Here is a 19,842-nt window from a genome sequence, read left to right on the forward strand (position 1 = left end):
ATCACCCAGCCTTGCCTATAATAAAGACGCCGTGTGTATTAAAGGGAGATGTCAAACTGACTATCGTGTATAGTGTTTTGAACATACAGCTACTTAGGGCACCTAACACGACGGCCGTGATAAGGCAAAGGAACGTAACTCAAAATTTGGGCATTTTGAGTTATGAGCATATGGCTCCTAAATAAAATGCGTTCTTTTTAAAATGGTGAATGTCTCAATCCTCTAATGTTTACCATTTCAGAGATAAAAAGCGTATCTCAAACACCTTTTTCACAACTTTGCCGTTTCCAGCTAGGCAAAACAACGTAAGCTGAGATACGTATAGAAATGACAAAGAAAGCTTTTTCGCTGTTACGGCAAATGCACGTATCTATACATACACTGTTTTTTCATGGTGGTTTCTCAAGAAAAAAGAAGGAAATTGCGACGCCAAAAGAACGTATGTCATCATACAGCGCTTTGCTGTATAAAATCAGGGTCATGCGCGCGACAGTCAGCACGGCAAAACAACGTATCAACATTGTGGCAATCAAACACACGCTACACTGCATAACTCTATGTGGAAGACCTACGGCTACGTGCTGCAGATCCATTTCATCCGCGGCAGTGAGTGTAGTGCCGCCGCTCGAGTATTGATGTAATGCAATCATATTCATCGCCCCTCTACCTTTCTCATCAAACTGAAAATGCATTCTTTCCTTTCCGAGTTGTGATTAGTGAAATGACGATATGAATAGAACCTGTATAGAATGATTCTTTTTTGCTCTGTGAGTTTCAAACCTCCAGTCAACTGCGAGTACTGTATCAACCTTATTCTTCTGAGAATAATTTATTTCCTCTACTGTCAATTCATGTTCGTTCTATAAGCAATCGCTAGATATGAACGAAGTGAAGTGCGGAAGAACTGTTTCACGTGACTTGGCGGAGGGCATGTCCTCCAGCAGTGTACTCCGTAATGTATGGCTATGGCGCTCACAATTTCACGTGGAATTCTACAAGATCCTCCGGGCAGAGGCTTCAAACTGTCTGGTAAGAATATTCACGTATTATCATGATCTACAACACATGTCTTTATGTACAGACTACAGATGAAGTGTTACTAAGATATTTCAAAGAGGAAATACATTAAATGGATGGTAATAAGAAATGTAAAAAAAACAATCTTAGGTGCAAACAATGTTTCCTTGCAGAAAAAAAAATCTTCTCGAACAAAGAATCCAAGTTACATCTGAAAACATATACTGATCATGTTATAGTAGGTGTTTCAATATATATATATATATATATATATATGAGTATATAAATATAAGAACGACCCAAGTCCAATTTTTGACCAAATTCAGTTTGACATGGGAAATTGTAGCTTATGCATGGACTCATCTTGTGTATAAATGATAAATCCTAATTACCCCCGGAAGTGCCTGAAATAAATGAGTTAAACCTTATTATGAATGTAAGAATGAAGGACTTGGGTCATTCTTACATTCATATTATAGCGCCCTCTCTCGTCCTTCTCTCATCTCTATAGCAGAATATCATGTATATGAATCAAAGAACGACCCAAGTCCATATGAATCAAAAAACGACCCAAGTCCATCACACAAAATGGCCTCTCCACAATTAATGTTAATGTTAATTGTCATAATACTATATGTTCTAATTTGTATATACAATGTTGCCTTCCCATCACAGTTCAATAGAATATTATTGGACAAACAAAGAAGATATGAAGTTTTTTTTTTAGTTTACTCGAAATGGTCTTCCATGGACTTGGGTCGTTCTTATATTCATACTCATATATATATATATATATATATATATATATATATATATACACTCAGCAAAAAAAGTAAGTTCCCCCTAACATTATGGATATATCTCAAAAAGTATTTTACGGATGTTCATAATTCGAACGGGAATAGATAGGGAATTTTATTACTCATAACATGAATGGCATACTATTGCCACCAGATATCATTATTGGTGTAAAAAATCACATTTTATGTCAAAATGCATGGGAAAAAAAGTTGCACTTTAGGCCATAGAGAGCATATTGTATACATTTCCTATGTAAGTCATCAAATGATCTTTTTAAACTGTGTAATTCTCAGGAACTTCTTCAGGTACAATGTGCTTCCCTATTAAACAGATGTTATGCATACTTTTTGAACAATAGGCCTTCTCAATATGAAAATATTGGTAGAAGCCATGTGATTTGTAATTCCAATTCAGGTTGATCACATTAATGTGCCTGTGGGCATTTTGCATCATGGCAAATGGCATCGAACGTATGGAGTGGCCTGCAAGATCCCCTGACTGTAATCCAGTAGAGAATCTTTGGGATATCATTAAGTGGAAAGCGGGCAAGAAGTTGAAAGATGACACTTCATTGCAAGAATTTCAGCGCATCTTGCAGAGAGCATAGACCAACATTGAGCAGCGCCAATTACAAACTTTAGTTAACAGTTTGAGGAGGAGATGGCGGCTGGTCATTGCGGGTGGTGGACCTATCAATTATCAAATATTTCACTATATGCTCATGAAAAGAAAGAGATAGAGAAATATGCAATAACCCATGCTTAAATGTTCAGAATCATGAGTGATTGTTTGATTATTAAATTGTGTAAAAGTCATTGCAAATCACTAAAGTGCAACTTTTGTTTCCATGCATTTTGACATAAAATGCATTTTTTCACACCAATAATGATATCCGTTGGCAATGATTTTCCACTCATGTTATGAGTAATAAAATTTTTTATCCATTTCCGTTTGAATTATGAAAATCGGTTGAATACTTTTTGAGATATATCCACAAATGCTAGGGGGGAATTTACTTTTTTTGCTGAGTGAATATATATATATATATATATATATATATATATATATATATATGAAGAGTTTGTTCGCAAAAACCGATAAGTCCATTTTCGAAGATTTTGAAGTACGATCTCTGTCATAAAGTACAAATTAATACCTTTTAAATGATATATTGGTCACTACATATAAAGGTACATTTTTGAAGTTATGGTCAAAAGAAGCAAACAATTTTTATTATTCTCTTTATTTTTCTTGACCTTTAATCGCAAATATATCAATTTGGCAAATATGGACTTATCGGTTTTTGCAAACAAACTCTTATATATATATATATATATATATATATATATGACCATCATCACTGATTCAGAGGGAAAATCCTTAACCACTCACGAAGAACATAATGCGATCTAAATTATAGTATGCAAGTTTGAGTGAAATGAAGGTCAACTTGTATAGAATAAAAACATCGTTAAAAATATATGGAATGTTTCTAGATATGCATTTCACCGCAAAAGTGATGTTGAGGGCATCATAAATCAACACAAATCGACATGCATTTAGATTTCAGGGGCCCTTTAAGGTGAAGGATTATCCCCATTTTTGGCTGCAGCTCTTCAACTCTCCCTCGCCCCCCCCCCCCCAAAAAAAAAATGCGTTCGAAGCATCGCGGTAAACTATGACTATGTAGTCACTTACCTGTAGACGCAAAAGGCAACACAGAAACAAGGATGCAATAATATATCATGGTCAATAGAAAGGCGCACCTGGCATCCTTTTCAATGCAATCGTCTTTATCGTCAGTTAAGCTTGTTATTAGAATTAATTGAGTAATATGTTGTTTTCCCATCTTCTTTTTGACCAACAGCAATAAGCCCTAAACATATTCTTGTCCTCGCTATTCTGAATATCTTTGCAAAGACATACAAGAAGTGGATACTATAAGATTAAATCTACAATATTCATTTGCGTAACGAATGACAATCATCCAGCAAAGTCAATGCAAACCCGGTAATTATAATTCAAATATGCAGGGTTCTAGAGGAGCCTTTACAGGGATTTTCACTCAGTATACAGCTGCTACAAAGATGGGGAGGAAGGAAGGCTTCTGTTAGATCCGGCGTCCGGGGACCTCTGTAGGCGAAGGTACCTCTCCATCTAAGAGTGCACACAAAGTTGACAATTACATTCGAAACGCTTGACATAATATTCCGTCTTAGAGCATTACTTCAGGCATAACATTACATAGCGACGAATGAACCCCATGATGATTGTGCACATAATTATATAGGCGATTGTTTACTATCATGATTAGGACAATGGATGTTCTACTACAAGGGGAAGTTATATCAGAAACCGAATGGATTATGACGTGCAGTGAGTATTTCTTGCGGCAATCATGCATGGGTAAATACCTCTTGTCGAAACGGAAACTAAATCCTAGCCTCGCCACAGTGTCCGTGTAGAAGTGTATGAGTGAAAAATAATTCCCCCACCCCCACTTACCCCAAATGAAAGGCAGAGTTCAAAGCCTGACGTTAATGGCGAACGATAAAGTCAATATTAAACCAATGGGCGTTTATAAGGCAATCCAGGGATAAGACAATAATATGCACAAAGTGTCCATTTTGGAACTAAGTTATTTGGCAAATAGTAATAAAAATGACTTTCGTATGAGGGACTTTGATCAAAAAAAAAATGTAAACGCAATCACCTTTTATCATTTTTTAATATTTATTTTCCGTATAAAACAACAACAAAACAATAATCGTACAGTCAACAGAATGATTTTTTCTTAAAGAGGAAGTCCGGACGATTATCAGCCGTTTCGTGTGTAAAGAACAATATTTCATGAACCTATCACCCTTTTCCCGACGACAAAAGACCATCAAATACATTTACTATGATTTTTTTTTTTAGATAAGGTAATTCTTCATGTTCGAATCCGTCGCGAGCTGCCCTTCGTACTATCTGTCCCAGGATGCAATTGCGCGTGACGTATCGGGCGCAGTTTCCTCAGCTGAGAGCAACGCGAGCGAAGCCCAGCTACGCATCGATCTCCCATGGCACTGCTGACTGCGGGCGGTATCTGCATGCCTACATAGGTGTGCCTTGCGGCGCTACTGCAGGAGACCGTACACCGATTTAGGAGTGCTGTTGCCAAACGCTGTATTCCTTTATTCAAATAATCTTCGTTATATATCTATATAAAATCTTCAAAGATTAATGTAAAATAGTTGCAATGCTATAACATTTTCGTTTAAATTGAAATATGTATGTATTATAATACTGCCGTACTTATTAGTGTCCACCCCATCACTTACAATGCATTAGCTGTTGTCGGGCTGTGCAGGCATACATTTACGTCTGCTGCTGCCAAGTGCTATCACAATCCGCGATCGTTTTTTCGACTTTTGAGTGTGAACAATCTGAAATCAGTGTGTCAATGTCAGAATTATTGCCTCTTTTGTTGTCCGAGACTGTTGAAAAGTGTGTCTGACGGTGATAAAATACGACAGTATACATGTAACTTAAACCGAGGAAGAAACGCCAGCGCCAGCTTGGTACCGCCGCCGCGCCGCGCCGGTAACTACGACCAGCAGCCCAATACACACAGCGTAATCGGGCTGCGTGTTGTAGCATTCAGGATCATGTAAAGGTAGTATCGTGGATAGATATCAATTTAAAATCGAAATATTTCTTCAATTTGAAGACTTACTAGTAAAGTTGAAGTATTGACAACACCCTAACACTTGACACATCGGCATTTTTTTAATGAAGCAATAGATCATGCCGCGTGCATCCGCTGTGTGGTCAGAGACTGTTGAGCGGTACGCTACTACCGCTTGCTTGGCCCATATCACCGTTGCTCAAGCAGGGCTCCCCCGAGCCAGCTGACGCTCCAAGCAAAAAGCAATGTGAGGATGAAACGTCACGCTGTCACGTGATCTTTCTCGCCGGCGTACAGAAATCGAACGGTTACGATTCAAAATTAGTGATGCTAAAAAATCGATTGTGGCGAGTTGGGAGGGTCTTTTTCAATGAAACTTAGTCATTATGGTCCTTTATTTATGTAGATTTTGGTTAATTTTTTTTTTCAAAATCGTCCGGACTTCTCCTTTAATACGGCTGGATTGCCCTACTCAGCTGTGCCTACACGATACAGCTGTTCTACCGAGGGGTCCAGGAACAGAGTAAATTATAAATGCAATAGAAAACATTGAATGCGAAAAACAAAAACCCCAAATAACAAAAAGAAACATTAGTATAACTTTACAACAATTTCTAAAAAGAAGGGAGCAAGAATTAGGCCTAAGTACCTCCCAACCTCCCACCCTATTTTGTAAGCTTGATATTTATCTCAATATGAACATTATGAAAAGGGAATACAAATTACAGGTACAGTTTATTTTATGCCACATTTAAATCAAAGGTATTTCAGAATAACATTAATCATTTTATTAAAACTGGCTACACTAAAACAGCCCTTGGGCTCTGAATGTAATTCATTATAACTGAAAGCACCTCTGTACGAAGACATTCTCCGACAATATTCGGTCCTGGGTTTTGGCAGTGAGAGGGTACCATTTGAGCGGAGAGAGTAATTTCGGGACATAAAGTTAAATGATTCTTTAAGATATGGGGCACTGTAGTCATGGAGACATTTGGAAACCATGGAATTTAAATGCTTTTTGCGCCTTACGTTTAAAAACTCCCAGTTTAGAATTTGATGAATTTCATGGTTTCATACGTGCTTATATGGATTTATCCCAAGAATTATCCTACCCGCCCTATTTTGTAACTTTTCTATTTGCGAAGTATAATTTCAGCGAGGCCAAGTCATAAATTAAATCGGCATAATCAAACAGAGGGAGTATAAGAGAATTATATGACAGTTTTAAGCATGTTTCATTAACAATATGACGAAGTCGACTAAAATATTTTACAACTTTACCAGCTTTACCAAGTAATGTATTGATATGAACATCCCACTTTAATTGGTGGTCAAATGTAACTCCAAGGTACTTAACTGTTTCTTTGTGTTTGATCGCCTGCCCGCATAACTTTATGCGAAGGGCATTGCGGCGTGATAATAAAGAGCGAGAACCAATCAAAAACCCTCAGTCTTTTGGAGATTTAGACTAAGTTTGTTAACGCACATCCAATCATGATATTCTTTTAAGATCGTTGTTTAGGACGTTTTCAATATTGATAGGGTCATTATGTGACAAGTGAATGCGACAATCCTTTACTTAACTGACAATGTCATTGATATAAATCACAAAGAGAACTGCCCCCAGGATAGAGCACTGTGGGGCACCATGGAGTATATCTGAAAAATTTGACATAGAAGAATTTAAAAGTGTTCCGACTTTTCGATTTGTTAAATAGCTTCTAAACCAAGCAAGACAAGCGTCAGAAAAACCCCATTCGCTTTAGCTTTTGCAACATAATGAAAGGATCCACCGTATCGAACGCTTTCTTCATATCAATGAAGATTGACCCTGTGTAAAGACCTCTGTCGATGGCGACCAAAAAGTCATCCGTGACTTTTAGCAAAGCAGTGGTGGTAGAATGTTTCTCTCGATAGCCTGACTGTGCTGGAGATAGCAGATCGTTTGTTTTTAAATAACTTGTAAGCTGCTTTTGTACTATATTTTCAAGATCTTTTGAACACAGGGTAAAATCGCAATGGGGCGATAATTTGTAGGACAAGATTTATCACCTGACTTGAATAAAGGAATGAGTTTAGTCCTTTTCCACTGAATGGGGTTGATTGATTGATTTTATTTCTAAATTTCTTTGTCATATGTGACCGTGCACCTCAAAACGAAAGGACTGAAAATAGGTGAAATGGGTCAACCTAGCCGAACTTGACTTTTTCATATTTTCTGAAAGAGCGGGTCTTCTTTTACATCATGCTAAAATTTGGTATCATAAAACAGGCAGGGAAGTGTGTTTTTTTAGCAGTTTATCTCGAACATTTTTGGTAGAATAGTGTGATTAGGTGTGTCTTAAGAATCCCTTTTTCATTTCTGAAAAACCTTGTCCACACTCTTCACTTTCAACTCTAATAACTTTCGAAAAGATAGTGATACTGCATTGAAAGTTGGCAATAAATATGAACAGAATGTTTTAATGAGGCATGCTTAATTTCAGTTTAATCTGATTATCCCTTCATTGTTGTTACTCTGGTGGTTTACTTCCTTTTTTTTTTGTCCCATTCATCGCACAGCCAGCACGGTTTGGTAAAGATTAAGCGCTTGAATAGACACTGTACTTCAGAGCCTCTTTTCTCAGTTCACACTTTTCCTGAGTTTGTGCTTTCTTTCCAATATTTAGATAGGTTAGGAGAGTCCATTTGATTTGAGTTATACATCATTTTAAAGCTTAAAGTCTGTTCTTTCAGAATATAGTCTTAACTAAAAATTCATGTCTGGCGACTTTTTGTTTGTTTTGAGGTGCAGGGTCACATATATAAATGAAATACAAAGTCAATTGAACAAACTAATTGAATACAGTGTAATTTGAATCTTACAGTTAAAACAAATGACTAATTCAAATATTTAACCTTTTCCCCTTACACGATGCAAAAATAGAACTAAACAAACTATTTTGTGCATACATTTATGCAAACATACGTTACAATATATTTATTACTCAAAAACAAATTATGTCATTATTCTTGATGCACAGAATTCAGGAGACCATTATCATAAGCAAACGCTTGACGAGGACAATAGCCTCAGAAATTATTGTCTACGTAGAATACAACATTAAGAATATAACATATAAATTACAACTCACTGAGTGGCGATAAAGAGAAAGAAAGAGAAGAATGAGGGGACAACGTGCAGTGATGCATTGTGCAAGATTTGAAGTGTTTGAAAAAAAAAACAATTTATATGCGTTCTTTTCTGATGCTTTAGGAACGATAGCTTGTGCGTTTACATGGTAGCATTATCATTATAAGAACGTGTAATATCAGGAAAAAAAGAAATAACAACGGATATGTTCAGCGGATTCTCTGACTGCAAAATCAAATGTGGAAAAATTGATGCTCTTGGGATATCAATGTGAAAATCCTCATTTTTAGAGAACAACCAACACTGTCGGCAGCAACTCGATACCATAGCACAACAGAAAGATGAGTATAAAGCTGCTAAAAAGATGGGGAGGAAGGCTTCTGTTAGATCCGGCGTCCGGGGACATGTAGGCGAAGGTACCTCTCCATCTAAGAGTGCACACAAAGTTGACAATTACATTCGAAACGCCTGACCTGTATTCCGCCTTAAAGCATTATACTTCAGGTATAACATTACATAGCGACGAATGAACCCCATGATGATTGTGCACATAATTATATAGGCGATTGTTTACTATCATGATTAGGACAATGGATGTTCTACTACAATGGGAAGTTATATCAGAAACCGAATGGATTATGACGTGCAGTGAGTATTTCTTGCGGCAATCATGCATGGGTAAATACCTCTTGTCGAAATGGAAACTAAATCCTAGCCTCGCCACTGTGTCCGTGTAGAAGTGAATGAGTGAAAAATAATCCCCTCCTCCCCACTTACCCCAAATGAAAGGCAGAGTTCAAAGCCTGAGGTTAATGGCGAACGATAAAGTCAATATTAAACCAATGGGCGTTTATAAGGCAATCCAGGGATAAGACAATAATATGCACAAAGTGTCTGTTTTGGAACTAAGTAATTTGGCAAATAGTAATAAAAATGACTTTCGTATGGGGGACTTTGATAAAAAAAAAAAGAAATGTAAACGCAATCACATTTTATCATTTTTTTTTAATATTTATTTTCCGTATAAAAAACAACAACAAAACAATAATCGTACAGTCAACAGAATGATTTTTTTAAAATACGGCTGGATTGCCCTACTCAGCTGTGCCTACACGATACAGCTGTTCTACCGAGGGGTCCAGGAACAGAGTAAATTATAAATGCAATAGAAAACATTGAATGCGAAAAACAAAAAAACCCAAATAAAAAAAAAGCAAATATTAGTATAACTTTACAACGTTTTCTAAAAAGAAGGGAGCAAGAATTAGGTCTATTATTTAAAGTACCTCCCCAACCTCCCACCCTATTGTGTAAGCTTGATATTTATCTTAATATGAACATTATGAAAAGGGAATACAAATTACAGGTACAGTTTATTTTATGCCACATTTAAATCAAAGGTATTTCAGAATAACATTAATCATTTTATTAAAACTGGTTACACTCAAACAGCCCTTGGGCTCTGAAGGTAATTCATTATAACTGAAAGCACCTCTGTACGAAGACATTCTCCGACAATATTCGGTCCTGGGTTTTGGCAGTGAGAGGGTACCATTTGAGCGGAGAGAGTAATTTCTGGACATAAAGTTAAATGATTCTTTAAAATATGGGGCACTGTAGTCATGAGACATTTGGAAACTATGAAATTTAAATGCTTTTTGCGCCTTATACGTTTAAAAAATCCCAGTTTAGAATTTGATGAATTTCATGATTTGATACGTGCTTATATGGATGTATCCCAAGAATTATCCTACCCGCCCTATTTTCCGACTTTTCTATTTGCGACGTATAATTTCAGCGAGGCCAAGTCATAAATGAAATCGGCATAATCAAACAGAGGGAATATAAGAGAATTATATGATAGTTTTAAGCATGTTTCATTAATAATATGACGAAGTCGACTAAAATACTTTACAAGTTTACCAGCTTTACCAAGTGATGCACTGTAAAAACATCGGTGTTAGATGTAACTCCACGTTTGTTAAATCTAACACCGATCAAACTTCAATAAAGGACCACACCCACAGGTGGTAAAAATGCACTGTGATGGTGTTGAAAAGTGTTCACCTGACACTTTGTGGTGTTAATTTGACACTGTACTGGTGCTAATTCAAAAATGACACCACATGGTGTTGATTTGATATTTGTTGGTGTTAATATCGATGGTTTAACACCCGTCCAGCTTCAATAAGAGACCACACCAGCTGGTGTTACTTTGGTGTAAATTTATTTTCACATTTTTTCAAAAATCTAGTATTTTAATGTAAAATTCTTGATCGTCTTGTTTAAATTAAAAATCAACGAGAAGTGCAGTTACTAAGAAACTCTTCAAAAAACAGTTTAAAATTTGGAAATGACACCCGGAGGTGTTAGTTTAACACCATAAATGAGCACCGAAAATTTAATACCAGCTCGGTGTTCACTAATTAACACCGGACTTTTTGCATTGTGTATTTAACCGGAGGGCCAAACCCCAAAAAGTCGCTTACTTAACGAGTGAGTTGCACTCTCTCTACAAAGTAAGTAGACCATGCTTATTTTCAAGTTTTCATTGTAACAAACAACATTCCACTGGTCTACCTCAAAAAATTTGTTGCGAAAGCCTCCAAATCCAAGATGGCGTCCAAGATGGCCGCCATATTTACTGAATTTGTTATTTGAAAGATAGAATTTGATTGAAACGTCAGATTTCAACAAATTTGATGTCATATGAAAGAGAATAAAATTGTCTACAAGTTGGTACCATTTTTGTGGGTTATTGTGATAAGTGGATTGAGATTTTAAGGAAAAAACACTCATTTTTTGATATTTTTCTGAAAAAAGGAAAATCATGAAAATGCTTGATTCATCATAAATCAGAGAAAGACTGAAGGATTATCTTGAAACATCTCAAGAATTTTGTTTGACATATGATTAATATTTGGTGAAAATTTGGGGTCAGTACCATTTTCGGTTCAGGAGTTATAATGTCTCAAACTTGAAAACTCACTATGTAAAAATGGCCACTTTAGTTGTGACAAGACTTTGTTGGTCGTAAAAAAAAGCCTGAGCGCGCCAAGACTACTACACGCACCACTGGCACTGGCGCTGGTAGCAGCGCCAGTGGTGCGTGTAGTAGTCTTGGCAAACGCAGACTTTTTCTTTGACAAACAAGGGTTTGTGCCTGCAAACTAACTTTTCATACTAAGTGGTAGCTCAGGTGACGCTGATTGCTATCATTTCAAAGTAGATTGTTCTGAAGCAGATGAGATGAAGCAAAAAAATATCTTTCAAATAGAGGTAGAAGCTTGAAATAACCTTGCTATAGAAAGTTTAAAACAAAATTTGGATCAATCACTCAAAAAATTCAAGATTGCAGGCCATCAAAGCTGACATAGTGTATTGCGCCAAAGTAAATGTATCATTTCGATTTTTTTTACAATTTTGTCTGTTTTGGTGTCTATTTATATGGTTTTTATATATTCTGAACATTTTAATGCTATTTCAAACCATCTTAGGTTTTTATGGAGACATTTTTCAGAATGCACCATGAATATTTCTCTAAAAAGTTATAAAAAATTAAATAAAAAATGTTTATGAAAACCATGCAGAAATTAAAATCTTTCCCATATAATCAATATTTGGAGGTCAGTATTGTATTTGGTTCAGGAGTTATAATGTCTCAAACTTGAAATCCCATTTTACATAATATGTATTTGCACGCATCTATTCCCAAAGACGTCACAGAGGGTCAAATCCAAGATCGTGCTTACTTTTCGAGTTCCACTCTCTCTATAAACAAAACCATACATAATATTAAGCATACTAAGCAATGTTCCGTAAGTACACCTCAGTAGATTTGTTGCAAAAACCTCCAAAGTACAGATGCGGTCCAATATGGCCGCCATTTTTATTGAATTTAACATTTCAAACATAAAATTTGATAGAGACTTTGGATTGCAACAAATTTGATGTCATATGAAGGAGAGCAAAACTTCCTAAAAGTTGATACCACTTTAGCTGTGTATTGTGATAAATGGGGGGGGGGGTGTTTGCTTCTCTTTTTTTTTTTGGGGGGGGGGGGAGAATCCATCTTTTTATATTCTTTTGAAAAAAAGGAAGAAATGTAAAAATGCATGATTTAGTATTTATCAAAGAAGAACTGAAGAATTATTTTGAAACCTGCGATTGAGATTGAGATTTACTGAGATTGAGACATAATTCATATTTCTGGAATTACAGGCAATATCATACACTATCATTCATGCATTATGAATTTTGCATACAATGTGTTTACATGGTTACATGTAATACTGTAATGGTCTAGTGACTTGCAAGTACCTGCATGCTAAGTAACTTTTCATGCCAAGTGGTAGGTGACGCTGGTCGCTATTACTGTAGCATTTCATCATAGTAGATTGTTCTGAGGCAGATAAGATTGAACAGAAAGTATTTTCCAAAAAGAGATAGGAGCTTGGAATTTGGCACAAATTTTTCCAATGTGTAATAATTAGCGATAAAAACAGTATCCACACAAAATTCAAGATGGCGGTAATTAATCGAGGTTGTCGTTCAAGGCATTATTTCCCATTAGTGCACGTAAAACAAAAAACCCAGCTTTACTTAATTCCTCAAGCTAGTTCTAAACTGTGAGTTAGGGATAGAACTAATGTACAAACTTAAATCAGTATATTTAATGCTAAATATTGTTAGATGTACTAAATAGATCTGATAAGAATTTTTTTTTTTTATAATTCAAATTCAAATTCAAATTCAAATACTAAATTGTTAACAGTTATCATGGTTATGGTTTCTTGAAAAGAAATGGTGACATCTCCATATGTTTTAGGCTTTATTATGATTTTTTTTTACATGGTAGAATGTTTTGTAATACAACTAACCTGCACATATAAATCGAATGTGGTATCTCTCCCAATGGCAAACAATACCTTAAGTGTGTCGCGTCAAAGTTAAATGTCAACCTATAACTTATAATTTGATATATATTTTTAATCTTCTTATCTTTCTGTCTATTACATGTTTCTATGCATCCGAACGATATTGTACTAGTGTAAACCATATTGAGGGTCTTTTTTTTTGGGGGGGGGGGGGGGGGATGGAGCTCATTCCAGTGTTTGGGTAAGGCCCAATCTTTGATAAAAAAAAAAAGAAATGCTTCTGTATCAAAGATACTATATGCTTTTTTACTTGTATGTTACTCTGCTGTTATAGAAACGTGAATGATGATGGTATATGTGTAATAATGTCTGATCCGTAGATGTCCTTGAAAGCCCTTCTGATCCGACTCCCCCCCCCCCCCCCCCCCACAAAAAAGAAAAAAATCCGACATGGCGGCAATTTCTCAACTTTGCTCTTAAATGTGTTGTGCGAAATTACTTTTCAGTATATTGTTCGAATAAAATTTTCCAAATTGATTATTCGTGCTGTATATTCACATTTACAAATAAGCATGCTGAAACTGTATTTACTGTTATCAGATTTTTCTTACATTGTTTTGGGGCTGATTTCATGTGGGTTATAGTGTCACAATTGATCTGAACTTATGCCATTGGTAGATGCTTTCCCATATTAGATATCAGGATCACTCGAGAGTGAAAATGTTCATTTTCATATTTTAGAGTGACCTCGGGGATCACTCGAAGAGTGACGAGTGATCCCTATTCAAAGGCAGGGCTCGACACTAACGTTGGTCCGGTGGCCCGGGGCCACCAAAACGCACGTCGGGCCACCCAAATGTCAGAAATGAAGAATTTGGTGGCCTGATCGGGCCACCAAAAATGGTCGGATATTTGCCTTTGGGCCACCAAAAAAAAAAATAAAAGTTAGTGTGGAGCCCTGCCTAAGGTCACTCTAAAATGAGTGAAAATGAACATTTTCACTCTAAAATGAGTGAAAATGAACATTTTCACTCAAAAGTCACTCCAATTTCACTCTAAATTCACCGTTTTCTGTTATTCACTCCTCACATCAAAAGTAAAAACTTCCACTCGATTTGTTTTTTCTTTTTCGGAGAGTAGAATATCGCTGGTTTTAAAAATGTGTCCATAAGAACCTAAGACGGTTTAAGATATCACAACAGACAAAATTGTATCAAAATCGAAATAATACATTTAATTTGGCGCAATACACTATGTCAACTTTGATGGCTGTCATCTTGATTTTTTTTTTTGAGCGTTTGATCTAAATTGTGTCTTAAACTATATAACAAGATTGGTGCCAAGTTTCAAGCTATTACCTCTATTTGAAATTTTGCTTGCTTCATCTCATCTGCTTCAGAACCATCTACTTTGAAATAATAGCGATCAGTATCACCTGAGCTACCACTTAGTATGAAAAGTTAGTTTGCAGGCACAAACCCTTGTTTGTCAAAGAAACCCTTGTTTGTCAAAGAAAAAGTCTGCATTTGCCAAGAATACTACACGCACTACTGGCGCTGCTACCAGCGCCAGTGCCAGTGGTGCGTGTAGTAGTCTTGGCGCGCGCAGACTTTTTTTTATGACAACAAGGTCTTGGTCACGGCCATTCTTACGTAGTGAGTTTTCAAGTTTGAGACATTATAACTCCTGAACCAAAAATGGTACTGACTCCTAATTTTCTCCAAAAATTAATTATATGTCAAACAAAATTCTTGAAACATTTCAAGATAATCCTTCAGTCTTTCTCTGATTTATGCTGAAACAAGCTTTTTCATGATTTTCCTTTTTTCAGAAAAATATCAAAAAATGAGTGTTTTTTCCTTAAAATCTCAATCCACTTATCACAATAACCCACAAAAATGGTATCAACTTGTAGACAATTTTATTCTCTTTCATATGACATCACATTTGTTGAAATTTGATGTTTCTATCAAATTTTATCATTTAAATAACAAATTCAGTAAATATGGCGGCCATCTTGGACGCCATCTTGGATTTGGAGGCTTTCGCAACAAATTTTTTGAGGTAGACCAGTGGAATGTTGTTTGTTACAATAAAAACTTGAAAATAAGCATGGTCTACTTAGTTTGTAGAGAGAGTGCAACTCGACCTCTGTTTTTAGCTTTTGGCCCCCCGGTTAATTGATGTGAACATCCCACTTTAATTGCTGGACAAGTGTAACTCCAAGGTACTTAACTGTTTCTTTGTGTTTGATCGCCTGCCCGCATAACTTTATGCGAAGGGCATTGCGGCGTGAAAATAAAGAGCGAGAACCAATAAAAAAACCCTCAGTCTTTTGGAGATTTAGACTAAGTTTGTTAACGCACATCCAATCATGATATTCTTTTAAGATCGTTGTTTAGAACGTTTCCAATATGGATAATGTCACTATGTGTCAAGTGAATGCGACAATTCTTTACTTGACTTACAATGTCATTAATATAAATCACAAAGAGAACTGGCCCCAGGATAGAGCACTGTGGGACACCATGGAGTATATCTGAAAAAATTGACATAGAAGAATTTAGAAGAAGTGTTCCGACTTTTCGATTTTTTAATAGCTTCTAAACCAAGCAAGACAAGCGTCAGAAAAACCCCATTCGCTTTAGCTTTTGCAACATAATGAAAGGATCCACCGTATCGAACGCTTTCTTCAAATCAATGAAGATTGACCCTGTGTAAAGACCTCTGTCGATGGCTACCAAAAAGTCATCCGTGACTTTTAGCAAAGCAGTGGTGGTAGAATGTTTCTCTCGAAAGCCTGACTGTGCTGTAGATAGCAGATCGGTTGTCTTTTTTAAATAATTTGTAAGCTGCTTTTGTACTATATGTTCAAGATCTTTTGAAACACAGGGTAAAATCGCAATTGGGCGATAATTTTTAGGACAAGATTTATCACCTGACTTGAATAAAGGAATGAGTTTAGTCATTTTCCACTGAATGGGGTTGATTGTTTGATTTTATTTCTAAATTTCTTTGACATGTGTAAATGAAATACAAAGTCAATTGAACAAACTAATTGAACAGTGTAATTTGAATCGTACAGTTAAAACAAATGACTAATTGAAATATTTTACTTTTTCCCCTGACACGATGCAAAATAGAACTAAACAATCTATTTTGTGTATACATTTATGCAAACATACGTTACAGTATATGTATTCCTCAAAAACAAATTATGTCATTATTCTTGATGCACAGAATTCAGGAGACCATTATCATAAGCAAACGCTTGACGAGGACAATAGCCTCAGAAATTATTGTCTATGTAGAATACAACATTAAGAATATAACATATAAATTACAACTTACTGAGTGGCGATAAAGAGAAAGAAAGAGAAGAATAAATGGACAGAGTGCAGTGATGCATTGTGCAAGATGTGATGTGTTTGAAAAAAAAATCATATGCGTTCTTTATTGATGCTTTAGGAACGATAGCTTGTGCGTTTACGTGGTAGCATTATCATTATAAGAACGTGTAATATCAGGAAAAAAAGAAATAACAACATAACATGTTCATCGGATTCTCTGACTGCAAAATCAAGTTTGGAAAAATTGATGCTCTTCAAGCTCTTGGGATATCAATGTGAAAAACCTCATTTTTAGAGAACAACAAAAACACTGTCGGCAGCAACTCGATACCATAGCCCAACAGAAAGATGAGAGCGGGGAGAAACATTTTTCTTTTTATCTTATGGTAAAATACATGGTCGATGTTGCACACGTTTTTAAATTATGCAAAAGAAGAGCAAGTTACAAGTAAGTAAGCGTCTTTATGCAAAGGTCGATACAAGTGTGATATCTTTTATTCGTAGTATTTCTATTCTCTTGTTTTGATAGTCATTTCCAGGTCAAGTATCTCGCCATCAAGTAGAATGGTATTTTAAGTTGTAATTAACTACAGTCAAACCTGTCTTAGCGGCCAACTATCTATGGCGACCACCTGCTTTATAGCGGCCACTGAAAAATCCCCCGCACGAAATATCTTTATCAGTGCCTTAATATAACGGTCACCTGCCTAACGCGGCCAGTGGCCACTAAAAAAAATTAGCTGAACTGTTGAATCAGCTATTAATACCCTGGTATACGTTGGCTTTCTTTTTCATTGCGTGAATTCTACCGAGTCCTATCTCAGTCACAACTACACAGAAATGATTGACAAAATTAATGCAGCTCTTTGCCGTGAAAAGCTGTCTTTTGAATACCGCTGATTTGACACGTTTGACTAGAACTAGGCTCTAGTAATGTCGCTCTAAATAAAGGCTACAAGGACAAAGACAGCTCCTAATAACATCGTAGAATTTGAACAAGATTAAAATACCTTTGAATAAATAGGTCACTTGTCTGGGTATTGTGTGTTGCTTATGTCAGTTTCGCACATCATCAATCGAAATGATGTTTAAAATGTTGTTTTAGAAATCAAAAGAACAGAAATAGGACAAAAAAAAACACCAACAACAATAACAACCAGAAAACAATAAAATGAAGCAAATTGTACACACACACACACACACACACACACACACACAATCCATATAATAGCTGCACATGCAAACTGATTTGCTTGTGGTTTTTGTTTGAATAACACGCGGTATCTTATGCTATAATACAATGCAAGTGTCAACATTAACAATGGCCACAGACCTGTCTATAGCGGTCACTTTTGTTGTTTCCCTTGGATGGCCCCTGTAGACGGATTTGACTGTATCTGTAACTACATATCATATTCAGCGAGATAATTCATCTCGCCATAACGACATATACTATCTCGTGAGGTCGAGTTGACTGTATAATTCATGTACAGACGACATTCACTTTTTGTGAAGGGTACTTGTTGAAAGAGTGTAAGTGTCTCTGCAGGTATACACGTGTGCATGCATTTGGAAACGACTTTTGTACAGCAAGATAAATTTTATGTCACCATGACAATTATTCTTTTTCAGGAAGCAGACTTGAAAGATGATTTGTATGTCATCGTGGCAGCATGAGTTTTCGGAAGTCACTTTTAGCGAGATACGTCAGGCAGCCATATCGACATAATATACTTTTTTAAAGAAGTTGACCTGGCATAATGAACTGCTTTAATAACAATGATAGTCTATTAGATTTATATACCAGGAACCCAGATCAAAGCTTACCAGGGAGCAGCGTACTGTACGAGTTTGACTGCAGTCACAGACAGACAGAAGTGATCAATATACAGCGTGAGGGCGCTATTATGTGGGAGTTACTTCATGTGGAGACAAACATTGTAGATGAAGGAGAAGGAAGGAAATCAGAAATGTTGCTTTATTGTTCTCTTCCTTTGATGCACTTGTTATTTGCTCTAAAGTTTTGTTTTTCTTGAAAAACAACTTTGATTTTCTCATTCTATTGTATGCATCACACTTTTTTTTCAGGGAGCCTGGCTAATACGGTATAATATGATAGTTCGAATAACGATATGCAATAAATCAGACAGTACGTTGCATCCTGCTTGCATTTTACAGCTACATTACAATGTTAAATTGTCCACTAAAATGAAGAGTTTGTTTGCAAAAACCGATAAGTCCATATTTGTCAAATGGAGATATTTGCGATTAAAGGTCAAGAAAAATAAAGAGAATAATAAGAAAATTTTTGCTTCTTTTGACCATAACTTCAAAAATATACCTTTATATGTGATGTCCAATATATCATTTTAAAAGTATTATTTTGTACTTTATGACAGAGACCGTACTTCAAAATCTTCAAAAATGGACTTATCGGTTTTTGCAAACAAACTCTTCAAATATATTCCTCTTGATTAGGCAACAATAATGTTCAATAACAATTTTCAACAATGTTCTTTACTTTGGAGATTGCCTTCATAAAATATCGCGCGACTTTACTCCTCTTACATGTCTTAATACTGTTCAAGGAGACTTTGTCACTATTTCGTCCAGTTTTGTCCCGCCTTTTTTAGTGCACACGGGTCATCTTATCTTTTTGACAATTTCACCCATTATTCATTATGATTTATGATATCATTTTCACTTTGATTCATGCGGTGTACATAATGAATCGTTATGACTGACAATACATGCATTCACTGACTCAACTGGTTGGTTCTGTACACTCCTATTATATGTATAAAAGAGGAGTACTTTATACTGTATACTTCCAATAAACGTCGTTATTATTGTTATCGCAACACAATCATGTCAGTTTGTTGATTAAGTAAAAAAAAATAATTTAGCTTGATCTTAATGTCTATAGCTTTAGAATGTCCGCACTTTACATCATATGGTAGTACTCTTCCTACCTCTACATTGGTCTCTTTT

The 19,842-nt window shown here is 36.0% G+C and overlaps 1 long non-coding RNA gene across 1 annotated transcript in view; it reads left to right on the forward strand.

Moving 5' to 3' along the window:
• Positions 1 to 872: 872 nt before the first annotated feature.
• LOC139742032 (uncharacterized) overlaps positions 873 to 19,842 on the forward strand; it is a 144,473-nt gene continuing 125,503 nt past the window's right edge. The window contains exon 1 of the long non-coding RNA XR_011711659.1: positions 873 to 1,029. This is a non-coding gene — a long non-coding RNA (uncharacterized lncRNA). The remainder of the gene's footprint in view (positions 1,030 to 19,842) is intronic.

Source organism: Diadema antillarum, unplaced genomic scaffold, assembly GCF_040938485.1.
Source record: "Diadema antillarum isolate AM-2024a unplaced genomic scaffold, OU_Dant_1.0 seq00000974_RagTag, whole genome shotgun sequence".
Lineage (NCBI taxonomy): Eukaryota > Metazoa > Echinodermata > Echinoidea > Diadematoida > Diadematidae > Diadema > Diadema antillarum.